Source organism: Octodon degus, unplaced genomic scaffold, assembly GCF_000260255.1.
Source record: "Octodon degus isolate 3935 unplaced genomic scaffold, OctDeg1.0 scaffold00019, whole genome shotgun sequence".
In the NCBI taxonomy this organism is placed as follows: domain Eukaryota; kingdom Metazoa; phylum Chordata; class Mammalia; order Rodentia; family Octodontidae; genus Octodon; species Octodon degus.
In genome coordinates this window covers 22,178,519-22,195,524 of record NW_004524595.1, presented here as the reverse complement: position 1 = coordinate 22,195,524, position 17,006 = coordinate 22,178,519, and the positions used below count along the sequence as shown (strand labels likewise).

The following is a 17,006-nucleotide window of genomic DNA, read 5'->3' as shown; positions in this document are numbered from 1 at the left end:
TTTGCGGAACTGGGGATTGAACTCAGGCCCTTGCACTTGCCAGGCAAGTGCTTATTCTACTGAGCTATCTCCCCAGCCCTCAACTGTTTCCTTAACCAATTTTAACTGTTCCATTCAAGTTCTTACTATTTTAAAGGACTCACATCACTTTTGGAAAATAAAAAGCATCGAACAATATATTTTGTATTCACTGAATCAATATGATAATGCAAAGGTCTAGTCCTTTAAAAAGTCCTAAATTTATTATTTTCACTCTTTGTTAATGCTATCAAACTTATTGCTATAACTAACATACTTGCCACATAAATGTCATCTCTCCACTTGGATTGACTAGATCAATCCAAGAAGTATTAACTAGTTCAGGGGATCAATTCACTTTCAAAGAGTTAATTCTATTTCCTACGTGTCTCAGTCCACTCCGGCTGCAATAACAACATAGCATAGACAGGAGGTTTCTAAGCCACATGATTTATTTCTCACATTTCTGGAAGCTGGAAGTCCAAGTGCCTGCAGATCTAGTGTCAGTGTCAGTAAGGGCTTTACCGGTGGCATCTACTGGCTGTGTCCTAGCCTGGCCAAGGGTATAGCCAGCTACTTAAGGCATCTTTTATAAAGACACTAAGCCCATTCATGAAGGCTATGCCCACCGTGGCATTGTCATTTCCTAAGGGCTTCATCACCTAACACCATCACATTCTAGATTAGGATTTTAACATAGGAATGGAGGGCATTCAAAGCACAGCACTATACTTTTACTTTTCATTCTGTTTACCTCTGAAATCAGCTACAGTATTAATGGCTCCTGATGGCAATTTTAAAAATTTATTTATTTTGTAAAGGGTCTTACTACGCAGCTTGGACTGATAGTGATCCTCCTGTCTCAGCCTCCCTGGCACTGAGATAACAGGTGTGTGCTACCATGCCTGGTTTCAGGAACTGGCATGGCATGTGGTACCAGGGATTGAACCCGGGTCCTTGTGCTTGCCAGGCAGGTGCTTAGACCACCAAGCTACCTACCTCCCCAACCCCTCCTGGTACAATTTTGATTCCCTTTATATATCTCTTAGCTGCTTCCTTACCTGAATTATTCTGACTTCTTAACCTTAAAAATCCCAGATTATTGAAGAATTGAATATTTTGAAGCTTTTTTATTTTTTCTTTGTTACCACTGTCACATTTCTGTGAATGGCACGATATTGCTTTTCAACGCAATTTCCTGGCTTGACTTAGAAATGCCCTCTGTCCAGTTGGTCTGAAATCATTTCTGCAATTCCTTTTGCAGATCTATTGTAACCGCATACTGCAAATACTGCCTGTGACTTTGCCTTTTACGATTTACTCATCTAATCATGGAATGTTAGCAGAGATGGGAGAACATACTCAATATATCTCACTCTATGTGAGCATGTGTCTTTAGTAATTTCTGCCTGCGCACACTGACTGTTATGGGGTTCCTATTCGTACAGTTTTCCATCCAATCTGAGTCATCAACTATTGCCTCCGTTTCCATTAAGTTCACAATATCAAACTATGCAGACAGAAGATAGAAAAGAAGATCTGGGTCATAGCTCACTCTTAGGAAATTTATATTCTCAACAGAGGCAGGATAGAGAAGGTTCTAGTACTGGAATATTAAAAAGAAGAAACCCTTTTCCCTGATTTTCTAAGTAAAGCATGGTTGCCTGTAAGCATTCTTTGATTCAACACATGCCAACTTGACTGCTTGCAAGTGAGTCCTGAGCTTACATAACAAGTAGCAATTTGCAATTTTGTTGATGAACGAGTCTTATAATGTAATATCAACAACTAAATCTCAATAGGCTTATTTTAGCTTCAATTCATGCTGCATTGGAGGGGGGATTATATACTGTAGTGAAATGAACAATTTGGTAATGAAGAAAATCTCTGTATGTGTTCCTTAAAATTCTCAAAAATTTGCTGCTTCATATTATACTTTTTATGTTTCTTGTCTCATACACCCTTTCTCCTGGCAGTTACTTTTACATAGATCCATCAGTGTTATGATACTCAGGAGGAAGCTAACTTTATAATCATCTTGCTGGGTGTTCAACACACATTATAGCAATTTGCCAAACTGTGAGCTAAGCCGGGGTCCCCAAGATTAACCAGATGCTGTTCCTGCCCAGGGAAACCTCATGGCTTCATGGTGCAGTAACAGGAAGGCTGGTAATAATTCAACTTATGTCAGTCCCCTATAACATCAGGTATCATAAGTCTACATGAAATTTTGAAGAGCATTGATGTCTATATCTTTTAGAAAAAAAATTCACACCTTTTGAGACCTATAGTCTTCTTATTCTATTTATTCAAAATTGAATTCCTTCCTTAGGTTACCTCATTTACTATGTATACAATGTTTATTTTTTTTTCTTGAAGGCTTGTAAAACAAATTTATATGACATGTTAGACATTAATAATTTCCTCATTTCTTGATCTAGCTTTCCATTTCTCATTTTATTTTTTTATTCTTCTTCACACTCAACCTCTTCCCATTGAGTCTTTACATGAGTGACCTTCTCACATCTGTGCTTCTATTTAACATTTGTATCATGCCCCACTTCCTGACCACAGTATTACGCAGACATTACTGAAGTCCATTGGACAGTAGCCATGACATGGTCCTGGCTCTAAGTTAAAATTCCAGTTGCCATACACTTTTTTTTTTTAAATGCAAGGTCTCACTACGCAGCTCAGACTTGTAGTGATCCTCCTGGTTTCAGCATCCCTAGTGCTGGGCTTATATGTGTGCACCACCAGGCCTGGACTCCATTGCCTGTCAGTATGCCTGGCGGCATGGCACACTTCTTGAAGACAGTAAGTTTACTGCAGAGTGAGGACTTGTACTCCTCCTTCAGTGTAATGAGGCTCACAGTCATATAGTTTTAACGGTCTTGAAGACTTTGACAGAAGAGATCTCTAGTGGTCTTTATTGCTGTCATTGCAGACAGCTTTACAATGAGTCCATAGTTTATTTATGGTTATGTATCATAGATGTAAACTGTTCTGTCCTGCAACTGAAGGTTTGTTCATTTTTCCTTGGGAATAATATCATGAATAGTGGTTGTAGTGGTCCACTGGGGCCCCTTAAAGAAGAGCTTCTGATTTCCTTAACCACTGGCAGTGCTACTGAGGAACCCATGCCCTGGAGTGGGTGGAATAATGGCACCCAAACTGGTCTGTTTTTGAATCCCTGGAGACCGTGGACATGTTATTTTACATGGTAAAGAGGACTCTACAGATGATGTCAACTGAGGTGGGAAGATTAGCTTGGATTATTGGAATAAGCCTGAAATAGTGACAGGAATTTTATAACATGGAGCCAAAAGTTTGGGAGTCTCAAGTGACATGATGACGGAAGAACAGGTGGCAGAGGGAGAGAGAGATGCTGGAAGATCATGCTCTGCTAGTCTTGGAGAAGGCAGCAGCCAAGGAAGGAAGGAAGCTTCTAGAAGGTGAGTAAGGCAAGACCAGGGGTTCTGCCCTACTGCCTCCCGCAGCAATCAGCCCTCCTAACTCATTTTAGATACCTAACCTCTACAGTTAGATTTTGCAATGCTTTAAGTCACTAAGATTGGGGTAATTCATTATGGTAGCAATGGGAAATGAACACACGTTCCAAGAAAAACCAAGTTTCGTGAGAATAAATAATTGTGGCAATTATCACATTATTAAGAAATGCCCATTAAGCTAGAAGTCTTACAATAAAGAATCCTGTTGAACATTTTTGTCTAAAAACAAACTTTCCTAAAAGTATGTAAGCACAGATATTTTTATTATATAATAAAATAAATTATTATTTTATTATTATATCTTTCATTAGAATTATTGTGCCTTAGGGGCCGGGGAGATGGCTCAGTAGAATAAGCGCTTCCCTGGCAAGTGCAAGGGCCTGAGTTCAATCCCCAGTTCCAAAAAAAAAAAAAGAATCATTGTGCCATAGAACCTAAAAGTGGCAATAATGGTTGAAGTTCTATCCTATGGATGATGCCAGTGAACAGAGATGAAGAAATTCTTGCATTGACAGACCTAGATTGAATCCATTTGCTGAAGTAATTCCCTGAATCATTCCTGAGTGTTTTTTTTAGCTTAATATTGTTATAGGTGTTGGTATGAGGGTAGAGAGGACGAAATGTAAAGAGAAGAAAATATTTCAGGAATAAGGCAAAGATATACACTCTCACCACTCTGACCATGATGATGACATAATTTTATTCTTAGAAGACTCTAAAGACACTGCCAGAGACTTTTAGAGCTGATAAATGAATCTAGCAATAAAACAGGTTATAAAATCAACATTAAAATCAGGAGAATTACGATACATCAATAACAGACTGGCAGAGAAAGAAACCAGGAAAACAACACATTTACAATAGTGTCAAATAAAATAAAGTATCTAGGACTCAATCTAATGAGAGAGGTAAAAGAGCTCTACAGTGAAAGTTTCAGAACACTGAAGAAAGAAATTAAAAAAGATTCCAGAAGGCCAAAAGAAAAATCCTATGTTCATGGATCGACACACTTGATATTGTCAAAATGGCCATATTATCAAAAACCATCTACGATGCAATTTCCATCAAAGTACAATGACATTCTTCACAAAACTAGAGAAACAATCATAAAATTTATATGCAAAGTCAAAGACCCAGAATAGCTAAAGAAAAAGAAAGAAAGAAAGAAAGAAAGAAAGAAAGAAAGAAAAGAAAAGAAAACAAGCAACCCTAAACAAAAACAGCAAGACTGAAGGCCTTACAACTCCTGATTTCAAATTACACTGCAAAGTCATACTAACAAAACAGCATGGTACTGGCATAAAAATAGGCACATAGACCAACGAAACAGAGGATATAGAAACAGACTCATCCAATTACAACTATCTGAGCCAACAACATATGCTGGAGAAAAGTCAGCCTCTTTAACAAATGGTGAAGGGAAAACTGGACATCCGCATGTTTTCTTTTTTTTTTTTCAGGGTTTCACTATGCAGCTCGGATTTGTAGTGATCCTCCTGTTTTCAGCCTCCTTAGTGCTGGGATTACAGGCATGTGTTGCTATGCCTGGACACCATCGCCAGCTCACTGCACCCAGGGGGCGTGGCTGGCATGGCATGTAGAGCCAGGGCTCGAACGCTTGCCCCTGTGCTTGTCTAAGCAAGCACTTAATCTGCAGAGCTATCTCGCTGGCCCTTGGACATCCATATGTAGAAGACTGACACTAGGTCTTTTTCTCTCACCTTGTATAAAAATAAATTCAAAATTGCTTAAAGATCTAGATATAAGATCTGAATCTTTTAAACTGCTAAAACATAGGCACAAACAATAGCTTTCTGAATAGAACTCCAGTTGTACAGGAAATAATAGTAATGGAACTATATCAAACTAAAAAAGTTTTGCACCACAAGGGAAAGAACTAATAAAGTGAAGACACAATCCACAGAATGGCACAAAATCTTTACCAACTACTTGTCCAGCAGCAGATTAATATCTAGAGTATACTTGGATAAAGAACTAAAAAAAATCAAAAAATCAAAATAAATGGGGAAATGAATTAAACAGAGAGTTCTTAAATGAAGTACAGATAATACATTTATGAAAAAATGATTAACAATTTTATCCATTAGGGAAATGAAAATCAAAACTACACTGAGATTTCATCTCATCCCAGTCAGAATAGCTATCACCAAGAATGGAAAAAAACAATAAATGCTGGTAAGGATGTGGAGAAAAAGAAACCTTTCTATTTTGCTGGTGGGGGCCAGGGAGGTGGCTCAGTGGAATAATAATTACTTGCCACTTCCTGGGCAAGCACAAGGGGCTGAGTTCAATTCCCGGTTCCGCAAAAAAAAAAAAAAATAAATAAAAAATTGGGGGGCCAGGGAGATGGCTCAGTGGAATAAGCACTTCCCTGGCAAGCACAAGGGCCTGAGTTCAATCCCCGGTTCCGGAAAAAACAAAAACAAAAACAAAAAAGCTTCGTCTATTTTGCTGGTGGGAACATAAGTTAGTATGGCTATTATGGAAATCAGTATGAAGATTCCTCAAAAACTAAGAATAGAGTTACTGTTTGATTCATATCACTCCTTGGTTATATATCCAAAGCAATTACATTTAGCATACCATAGGGATAAGCTGCACACCCATGTTTATTATGGTGCAATTCACAAAAGCCAAGATAGGAAACCAGCCTAGGTATCTAGCAGTGGATAAATGGATAAAGAAATGGAGTATTTTTCAGCCACAAGGAAAAGTGAAATTCTATATGTTGCAGAAAAGTAGATGGATCTGAAGGCCATTACTTGAGCCAATTAAGCCTGACTGAGAAACGCAAGTATCATGTTTTCCCTGCTGTGGAATCTAAAAAAAATGCCAAAAAAGGTAGGGAGACTATTACGGTTTGTGTCTATAAGTCTCTCCAAAGCCTAATGCCATCATAGGTGGTGCTTTTTTTTTAATGAGTGGCTGCGTCTAAAGTACATGATGCTGGGATTAATGGTGGGCAAATACTGAATTAGTCCACTGATTGGTTTGCCATAGTTCTGGGTATGAGTGCTACTCTATGGGTGGGTAGCCTAGATATATTGTAAGGGACAGAAGGCGTTCACTGTTTTTCTCTTGCTGCTTGCTGCCTGCTGCCTTCTGCCTGCCCTGCTTTAACATGAACTGTTTCTCCTCTGTGATGTCCCTTTGCCCTGCCATCCTGCTGTGGAGCCAGCTGATTATGAACTGAAACCTCTATCAACTGTAAGCAGAGACGGATCTTTCCTTCTTTAACTTTGAGTGCTGGGTATCTTTTTTAGCAATGAGAAAAGTAACTAAGACAGAGACTTATTAGGCAGAGGAAGAGAACAGGAGGGAGAGGGAGGGCTGTAAGGGAAGGTAATGGGGGCTGTAAGGGAAGGTAATGGGGGCATGGATATGAACAGAATATACTAGACATGTTGACATCCATCCAAAATGTGAAACGAGGTGGGAGGCAGGGCAAAGGGGATTGACTGATAACGCTGAAAATTATATTAATTATAATTATATTACTTTTAATTATATTAAAAGTATATTAATATGCACATAGAAATCTGCCAAAATGAACCTATTAATCTGCAGAAGCAATTAAGAGAGTGAGAAAACAAAATAAATCATCCCCCAAAAAAACAAAAGACAAAAAGGAAATATCACTGGCTCTGAAGAAATTATGGTTTAGTAAGGGATATGACACAATCAAAAAAATTTTAAGCCATGTAGAGCTTAGGCTTTGTGTATGAGAGAGAGACAGAAAGACAAGAGACAGAGAGAGAGAGAGAGAGAGAGAGAGAGAGACAGACAGACAGACAGACAGACAGACAGAGACAGAGGAAATACAGATAGCGACAGAAAGAGAGACAGACAGAGATAGACAGAGACAGAAAGACAGAGACAGAGAGAAAAAAAGAGGAGGAAGAAGAGGGGGGCAAGAGATATAAGTGAGATGCTATGGAAGTTTTCAGGGCAAAAAGGAATCCCTGGTGGAAGGGGAGGTGCTCCACAAGGTCCTGTGCAGGAGCTGGCATTCCAGGATGGCCACAGGACAGCAAGGCTGCTGCTCAGAAGGGAGGAGAGAGACACAAGGGCACTGTGAGCAGCTCATGGAGAGACGCATCACCCCAGGCAAACACTGGATGCTGCCAGCTGGAGAAGGCAGGCAAAGCCTGGGTAAACACCATTCTTATTTGTGCATTATTTTTATTATAAATTGGGGCTCCGGTTCTAGTTATCACTATTTCTCACAAATAATTGACAATAAGATGATACATACATGCTTTGAAAATATATAAGTATGCATAAAACTTGGGTCTTACCTTAAATGCCCCATTGTAGGGTATTTTTCTACATGGTGTGGACTTTCTGAGGCTTTATAAAAGAAGCACCCAGAACAGTTCAAACACCTTCTCCCTTCCCAGGAGCCTTTCCTGTCAGACGTACAGACCTGCTCTCCCTGTTCCTGCTTCTCTGCGCCTTGGTTCAGAGCTAGTTACTCATTTCAAAGTGTTTCATACTAAGTCGGTGTATGCACACAGAACAGAAAGATTCTGCTTTGATAGGAAACAGCAGAGGGAGCCGACTTCTGGGCTGACTTTAGTTTTCTGTGTCCAGTCAATTTTGGTCTCCTTGGGGGCAAAAAACCCCCATCTTACTGTTTATTCAATGCCAGCTTAGAGCAGTGTGTCCCAGGGGATGTTTAGGCACGTTTGTTCAAACAGCAAAAAGATCACAGAAGAGAGGTCTAGGCTATACTTGAGCCAATTTAGAAAAAGAAATAAAACCGTATTGATTTATTTTTAATAAGGAAAAGAAAGATTGAAAGAGGTGGCATTTTAGAAGTAGGGGATCCAAGGCCACTGTTTTTTCCTGGCTTTAGCCCCTAGAAGAACTAAGGCTATCATTTTCCAGAAGAAATGTCTACAGGGTCCCCAGGCTTAAGCCACAGCTGCTGGAGAATGGAGTTGTTGTTTTCTAAAATTACATCAGGAAAGCCAGGGTGGGATTTAGAGGATCAAAGAGCCCCTCCCAAGAAGCTGTGGTCACATCCTGTGACCTCTGGAGATTGTGTGCCCCCCTTGTTTGTCTGGCAAACACCTTCTCGTCTTTCAAGCGGCTCAGGTGACACCTCTGGGAGGCCCTGGGGCTCTCTGTGGCAGTTGTTTACTCTGCCCTTTGTGTTCCCCAGCACTCTGTGCAAAACTCTCTCAAATATCACTAATCGCATTTTACCCAGTTATCTGTTTACATATCTGAATTCAACTCAGTGAAGTCCAGTTCACAAGGCGATGCCTGGAGTATCTGCTAGGCCCATTCTAGATTCGCAGGCTCCATGGCAGGAAGTGCTCTGGTCTCAGAAGCTGCCTTCTGTGGGAGACAGACAAACATTGAGCTCTGCTGACGGCAGAACTTGGTGCAACAGAGACAGGAAGGAGGCTGTGACACCTCCAGGACAGTATGGTCTTCTCAGCCCTAAGCCTTGGCCAGTGTCTGGACACCTGGATGCTCCATACCTGTTGACGGAAGGGGGAGGGAAAACGGGGAGAAACCACAGAAGGGCCCTGCCTGTGCCCATCAGTCCGTTATTTGATTTTAAGCCCACTGGTTACCCTGAGGGTGGTATTCAAGGTCTCCTGGAGCAGACAGGTGATGACTCACGAACACAGCACACAATAATCACCCATCCGCTGATGGAGCCCAGCCAGCATCCACCCTGCATTTAGCTGTGGTCCCCAGGTACACGGTAATAGCAGCCCCCTCCCAGGAGGGCTACTGAGAGGGGACTTCCTCTCTGAGCTACTGAGCACTAGTTCTACACGAACCTTGAACCTCGTTCTCGGTTCTCAGTATTAGCGTGGTGGGCTTCCAGGGGATCTAATGAGAGAATTGCAGCACCCTCAGAATCCTATTCGCGACCGGGGAGATGGCTCAGTAGAATAAGCTCTTGCCTGGCAAGCACAAGGACCTGAGTTTAATTCCCGGTTCCGGAAAAAAAAAGAAAGAAAGAAAGAAAGAAAGAAAGAAAGAAAGAAAGAAAGAAAGAAAGAAAGAAAGAAAGAAAGAAAGAAAGAAAGAAAAAAAGAATCCTATTCTCCATCACGTTTCCCACTTTCCTGCCAGTGTCGTCTGTGGGGCCGTCTCAGGTTACACTGCGCAGACCGGGAGAGGAATCCTGTTTCAGGCCTCCCAGAGCCCTCCCCAGCAGCCACTGTTTCACCAGAGAAGGGATGGGGACGGCCCCCCAGGAGATGACAGTGTAAAGTATTCTTCAAATTTTCATCTTCAGCGGCTGGTGTCACCTAACTCCCTAGGGAGAGACTACGCTTTGAAGCTTAGCCTAGCAATATAATCTCCGGCTATGCTGATGCCAAAATATCAATTACAGGTTCAGTTGGATGATGGGATAAATTGGAGTTCAGACCACTAGAACAATGGTGTGGATAGGGACTAGGGCACAGAAGGTGCCGGAGGGGATTGACCCTGTGACAGAAGTGAAATTAGACAAAACTGAATTCTCCATATCCTTTCAGCTTAGGCAACTTTATTTCAAACTGTTCTTTGTCCCATGAACTAAAGAGAAGCAGGTATTCTTGGGGGTCACAATTAGACAGAAGTTATAATGATGAGATTATAGAAGAAAATGGTGTATTATTTCCATTGGTCATAAGTATCAGGCACTGAGGGTCACATATTATTTGATTCCACTTACACGAAATAGCTAGAATCCACAGAGGTAGTAGATCTGCTGTTGCAAGAGGCCAAGGAGAAAAAGAAATGGGGAATAACTGCTTCGTGGCCACGTATTTTATTTTGGAGTCATGAAAGGGTTTAGGAGTGACACAGAGGACAGTTGTACAATGCTGTAAGTGTACTAAATGCCACTGACTTATTACTTACTTTTTGTTTTTTGTGATACCAGGGATTGAATTCAAGGCCTTTACACTGAGCTACATCCCCAGCCCTCTATTTTTTATTTTGAGACAGGCCCTCACTAGATCAGTAAGTTGCTCGGGCTGGGCTTGAACTTGTGATCTCCCTGCCTCCATCTTCCAGAGTGCTGGGATTACAGGTGTGCACCATCATGCCTGGTTTGAACCTTAAAATGACTGATTTTATATTATGGGAATTTCATCTGAATATAAAGAACCATGAAAATTAAAGTACCCATCATTCTCACTGCTCCACAAGCTGTCACTATTGGGAAAAAAGGGGTAAGATTTTGTTCCCATTCTCTAGGGATAAGGGCAATTCAATAGCTCTCTACAGCTTAGCATTTGGCCCCTTTCAGCCTTTTCTGTGAGACACGCAGCATTTCCCCGATGTCTGCAGCAGAGAAGTAACTCAAACCATCTGCCTGCCACACTGTGCACCTTCCCAGCAGCAGCAGCGGCTGTTCGCCCACAGTCACCGAGCAGTGACGGGGCCATTCACTGAGAGCTGAGGCCTGCGCTGATAGCACGCGAAGGCCAAGCAGGCCTGCATGGCCCAGCTGGGCCAGTGACTTCAGACAGAGACAACAGGTCACTGCAATGTGGTGGAAGAATATGACGACCGAGATTTCCATATACTTTCAGAATCAAACCTAGTGTCAATAGAGAACAGAAGGACCTTTGGAAGCGAGGCAGCGCTGTCCTTTTGACTCTTCTTATCCTCAGAAGAACAAATGCTTTGACACAGAGATCCAAACCAGTCAGCAAAACGAAGCCCAGAGCTTATAGGGCATAGAAACACATTTAGAAGAAGTGAAAAAGAAAGGATCCAAAAGGAAATTATGACACAATGGCACAAAAAAACTGGCTCACCGCACACTTAGAAGGGCAGGAGAGGGCTGCCTGGTCCTCCCTGCACCTGCTCCTTTCACCTATCAGTGTGGAGTCAGAGCCACAGACCCAGTCCTTGCGAGCCCTCCCCGCCCATCTTCCAAACACTCGCGCCTCACGATGGGCTTCCTGCTCTCTAATCTTCCCAGCTTTGGACCTTAGGATATTTTCTTCTTACGATGGCCTTGTCCCCTCCTCGGCTTAACTCTTGGCTTTGAGCTGCTTTTAAATATTCTTGTGCATGAGTCTTTGTTTACTTTATTCAGTCAGAGCTGTCACAGGTGTGCAAAGTGTTCAGGTCTGTCAAGGAAGCCTGCCTTTTTCAGGTATGAACCTCAAGGTGAGGTCTTCAGTCAGCTATGAGACTCAGAAAGCATCTTTAAATATACTGGAAAGCAAAACATTTTAAGTGTTTTCAAAATTCCGCAAAGTCCGTTGCAAAAAGCCACTGACTCAGAATATAGATATATGGTTTTTCCTATGTTGTGTGAGGAAAAAACAGCATGTGCTCCTATCACACTGTTCTTAAAGCCACAGAAACTGCAGTGTTACTTCCCTGGAAAAAATCCGAAAGGGTGAAAAGCACCCGTTTCCTATGTTTGTTACGGCATAAAATGAAATGCAAACTGGAGTGGGTTGTGGGTAAGGCTTCTAGTTTCCCTTTGACGGGAGTACAGAGACACAGCGTCCATTTTGATCTGCCTTGGGATTAAGCAATTTAAGGCGATGACAATGCTGTCTTTGTGCAGCGCTCACCCAGGGCCAGGGCTTCCCTGGTCAGCTTCATCCTGACATTGCAGCACAGCAGCTCCTGGGCAGCATGGTGAAACCACACTGACCTGGCTCATGATTTCTGACTCTGGTCTTCGGCAAATCCATGGAGTTTTCTGAGCCTTTTCTCCACATGTAAGATGGGAATAGTAAGATCCACTGTGTACTTTTTGAGGTGACTGTGATGGGTTGATCTCTGCCCCCGAAAAGATAAGTTGAAGCCCTAAATCTTGTACCACAGAAATTGGCCTTTTTGGAAACAGGGTCAGGAGAGATGGAGAGTAGGGTGAGTCCTTAATCCAGGAGGCCTGGTGTCCTTATACGAAGAGGGAACATGATGTCTGAAGAGGCAGACACACAGCAGGAGGCCATGTGACAACAGGCAGAGATCAGAGGGTGCAGCTGCGAACCCAGGAATGCCAAGGATGCTAAGAAGCACCAGAAGTTCAGAAGAGGCGCGGATTCCCCCTACATGTCTCAGAGGGAGGATGGCCTTAATTCAGTTTGGACTTCTAGCTTACAAAGCTGGAAAACATATTTCTGTTGCTTCAAGCCATTGGGCTTCTGGTAACCTTGTCGTGGCAGCCTTAGCAAACTAGTATAGTAGAGGAGGTCCAATGTAGTGTGTGTGTGTGTGTGTGTGTGTGTGTGTGTGTGTGCATGTGTGCAGCAGAAGAAATGGACGAGAAAGCAAGGCCGTATTTCCTATGTATCTGCTATGGACCAGAGGTGCTCCTCATGTCCTTCCTGCAGCACTGAGTCAGTTATTCTGAGAACTCACCTGTCATAAAAGTGACTTTAGCCTTCCCCCGCTCCCCACTCTTGCCCTCTGTCACCCTTCCACCTTCTGCCATGCAATGACGCACCACAGAGGCCCTCACCAGATGCAGTGCTGTGCTTTTGGACTTCCCAGCCAAGTGCGAGGCCAGCCACAGGCCCAACAAGTCTCGTTCCTTATAAATTTCCCAGGTATTCCACTATGCATGGGGTAATCAAAAGATAGTGAATATTTATATTTTTAAACAATAATTACAGAAAAACCTCCTTGTCACTAACCACCCCTCCTCACCAAACATCTTCCTTCATTTCTAGCACACTTATCCCATTGTTCTCTCCAGTTTTGGAAGCAGTCTTAGAAGTCCTCTTTGGGAGTGTCTTAATGAGGTGTGATTTTTTTTTAAAAAACACCATAAATCCTGCTGCCATCTGCCACTCAATGGACAGGTAAGCTCATAACGACATCACAGCACATCCTCACCTGCCTTATTCATTGGATTCAGCAGCGGGCAACTTCTGGCTCTTCCCCACAGTGAAAGGGACCATGAAAAGGAAATGGGCTTCGGGACATCAGGGCAGCCATGGCAGCACAGCTAAAGAGGCCTTCCAGCACTGCTTCAGAAGGTGGCAAGAATGACAGGACGAGTGCGTCCAAAGCAAGAGGAGGTGTTCTGAGGGGGACTCGTGGCAATCTGTCTTCTACTCCGATAAATTTTTTAAAAACACTTACCATATTTTTCTTGCTAAAAATATTTAGCTTATGTTTATGATATGTGGGATATTGGTACCTATGCACACCATACCTTTTTAAAAACTATATTTGGTACAGGGTCTCATCATGCAGCTCTGGGTGTACACTACCACGCCCGGTCTCAGTGGCTGCCTCAGCACACCTGGAGGGCAGGTCTGGTGGGGCATATGGTGCTAGGGACTGAACCCTGGTCCCTGAGCTTGCCTAAGTAGGTGCTTAGTCTGCTGAGCTATCTCGCTGGCCCATACACATCATATCTTAGTTCTGTTCACTTTTTCTCCCTTCCTCCCTTCGGTCTCTCCCCACTCCCAGAGCCCTTTTCCATCTCCACAAGATCTATCTCCCTGCTTCCTATCATCTTTCTCATATTTTTCTTTAATTCATTTATACTTTGAATTTTTCATATAAAAGAGACGCCACAATATTTACCCTTCTATGTCTAATTTATTTTGTTTTGCATTATAGACTGGTAATACAACCATTTTCCTACAATTGTATTTTTCTTTTTTCTGTATTTAGGACAGGGGCTATAGGGACCCATAGTGATTCTCTTGTTTTCAGCCTCCCAAGCACTGGGACTACAGGCGTGTGCCACCATGCCCAGTCTCAATTGCTGTCTCAGCATGCCCCACAGGTGGGGCCAGCACAGCACACCGGGGATTGAACCCTGCACACTGCACTCTGCCTAAGCAGACGCTTTAGTTTGCTGAGCTATCAGGCCGGCCCCTACAACTGTATTTTTTGATCATATGGCTTATCAAAGCAAATGGACTGAGATGCAGCTGAGCCGTGGAAATGTCACAATTTCCTCTGGACCTGACACTGCCTCTCCCAGCTGTGCCTAGCTACTCTTCTCTAGCACGCCAGCTCCGGGCTAAGCCTGGAGCACCCTGGCCTGTCTTCTCTGCAGGGCCTTTCCATCGGCTGCTCTCTGCCTGCAGCAGGCCCAGGCCACCTCCAATATGTCCAACCCCCCCCCCCCCCGCCTACTCTGCTGTTTTTTTTTTTTTCCATTTTCCCATTTGTCATCATTCATTTCCCAAAACTACCTTATTATTATAGAAGCTATCATGTGCATTACAAAAAAAATAGAAATAATAAAAAATCTACAGGTTCTTACCATCCAACAAAATCCCTCAAACTGTCATAGAAAGGCAGTTATTTATATTCTTTTAAGTGACTCCCTAAGGGGCATTTCACCTAAGGAGAAATGTCACACAGTAGGCACAACACCTACCTCACAAGTGGGTGTGCTGCTTAAGTGAACTAATGCATCTAAATACTTAAAACAACGTCTGCTATAAAACCAAACACAGGTTAGCTGTATTCTCAGTCCTCGGGTCTTGTCTTTAACTTCTGTCCCTTCCCCCACTCTCCATAAAGTGGGTGACTGACACCAGGCAGACGAATGGAATGGTGTTTTTCCTGGAGGCAAGTAAGGATGCCTTCTGCTCTGAAAGCTGAGAAGCAAGTAATGAACAGGGAAGGGCTTCAGTCCAAAGTCACCACGAGATACAAGGCCACTAACTGTTTCATACAATTTTATAATAGTAACAAAATACTACACAAAGATAACATTCCTATATTACACGTCATCATCCATAAAATTTTATTTTATGAATGAAAGAATGTAAATGACTTCACGTTTACTCCATTGGCAAGGCAAGAGGCTGCGAATTAACTCTAGAGTTGGAAGATCATCGTGAGAAGAAGCATTTAGCTTAAGACGTAGTGCGAAGCATGTTAAATCCTGGAAGTTGCATTGCTAATCAATGACACAGCCTCTAGGACTAGCTGCCCATCTTTTACACAGGTGACTTACCTATCTTCACAGATGGGAGTCCTTTTGCTCTGGATAATTCTCCACCCAAATCTTCTCCTTATAAAAAGGAAAATTCTCCCTCAGCGGCGAGTGTACCAGGAAATGGGGCACATTGCTGGCACAACCAGGGAAGCACTGCTCTTGTGAACTGCAGAGGAAAAAACAAAACATCAAGAATGTTTTACATCTTTCAGCCTCTCTTGGAACCCTTTAATATAAATCTGTTTTCTGTTCCTCGCCAGAAGTCACAGAAAGAGGGAACTTTTTGTGTGTTTGCTCGTTTTTGCTGAGGTTCGCAGCTAGATTTAAGTAATATGAAATTTTCATATGATTCCCACTTTTGAAGGAGTAAAAAGCAACAGACCCATGAATACTGAGACTTGTATAGGCAGACTACAGGCAGATTTCTCACATATTCTTTTTTTCTTTTTTTTACTATTTTTAAAAATTTTATTTCTAGTATAGTAGAGGAGGTCCAATGTAGTGTGTGTGTGTGTGTGTGTGTGTGTGTGTGTGTGTGTCCCGCTCAGCCCACAAGGGAGCGGGGCTGGCTGGCATGTGGTGCTGGGGGATTGAACCGCGGTCCCTGTGCTTTGCTAAGCTTGTTCTAAGTAGGTGCTTTAGACCACTGAGCCATCTCACCAGCCCCTCTCACACATTCTTTACGGTAGTTTAACTAAAATCCAAGGAGCCAGAAAATACAAATTCTGTCTAGCAGGGAGTAAATGCAGGAAGGACTAGGTTATCTCCTCTCCCAGAGGAAGTGAAGGCACTTTGTTCAAATATAAATCACAGAGTTAACCAGGCTAAGGAGAGCCTTTTGGAGAGTCCATGCATAATCCAATCACTACCTGGGTGAAAACTATGACATGACTGAAGGATTACACTGGAATGGGGGAGGGAAATGTCCAGGAGACAACCCCAGATTCAAATGTGGCCTTCATGAAAACTCAGTAAAACAAGGCAGCACTCTCACTATCTGCCAATGACACTGGAAGAAAGCCCTCCAAATCTCAGGCTGTCAATGGACACTGGCCAGTGACAGCCACTCATGTGTTCTTAGAGGGGGATTCTCAGCTCTGTCTATAAGGACCATCTTCAGCCCAATCAGTCTCCCTTTTCTTACCTAGAAAAGTCACATAAAAATATTTTTAAAAATTTGCTTTAAGAGCAGAGACACTAAATCTCCTAGAAGAGAAAGTAGGAGGAACTCTTGAAGACATAAGGGTAGGCAGAGTTCATGGACAGAAATCAAATCGCATGGGTAACAGTTCAAAGAATTAACAACTGGGACCTGCTCTTACTGAGAAGTTTTTTCACGTCAAAAGAAATTACCAACAGAGTGAAAAGGTAACCCACAAATTTGGAAAAAATCATGTCAAATAAGTACTCAGAATCTATAAAGGTCTGCTCTCTAGAATCTATAAAGAACTAAAAAACACTGGGGCCCCAAAATTTAAGGACCCAATCCAGAAATGGGCATGCAAGATGAACACATGCTTCTCAGAGGAAGAAATTAAAGAAGTGAATAAATA

At 42.5% G+C, this 17,006-nt stretch overlaps 1 protein-coding gene across 2 annotated transcripts in view; it reads right to left on the bottom strand.

Annotated features, from left to right (window-relative positions):
- Kiaa1211 (KIAA1211 ortholog) overlaps positions 1-15,617 on the bottom strand; it is a 158,154-nt gene extending 142,537 nt beyond the window's left edge. For both annotated transcript variants that reach the window (XM_023711093.1, XM_023711095.1), the window contains exon 1: positions 15,472-15,617. The gene's annotated coding sequence lies outside the window, so the exon portion shown is untranslated. The remainder of the gene's footprint in view (positions 1-15,471) is intronic.
- Positions 15,618-17,006: the final 1,389 nt, after the last annotated feature.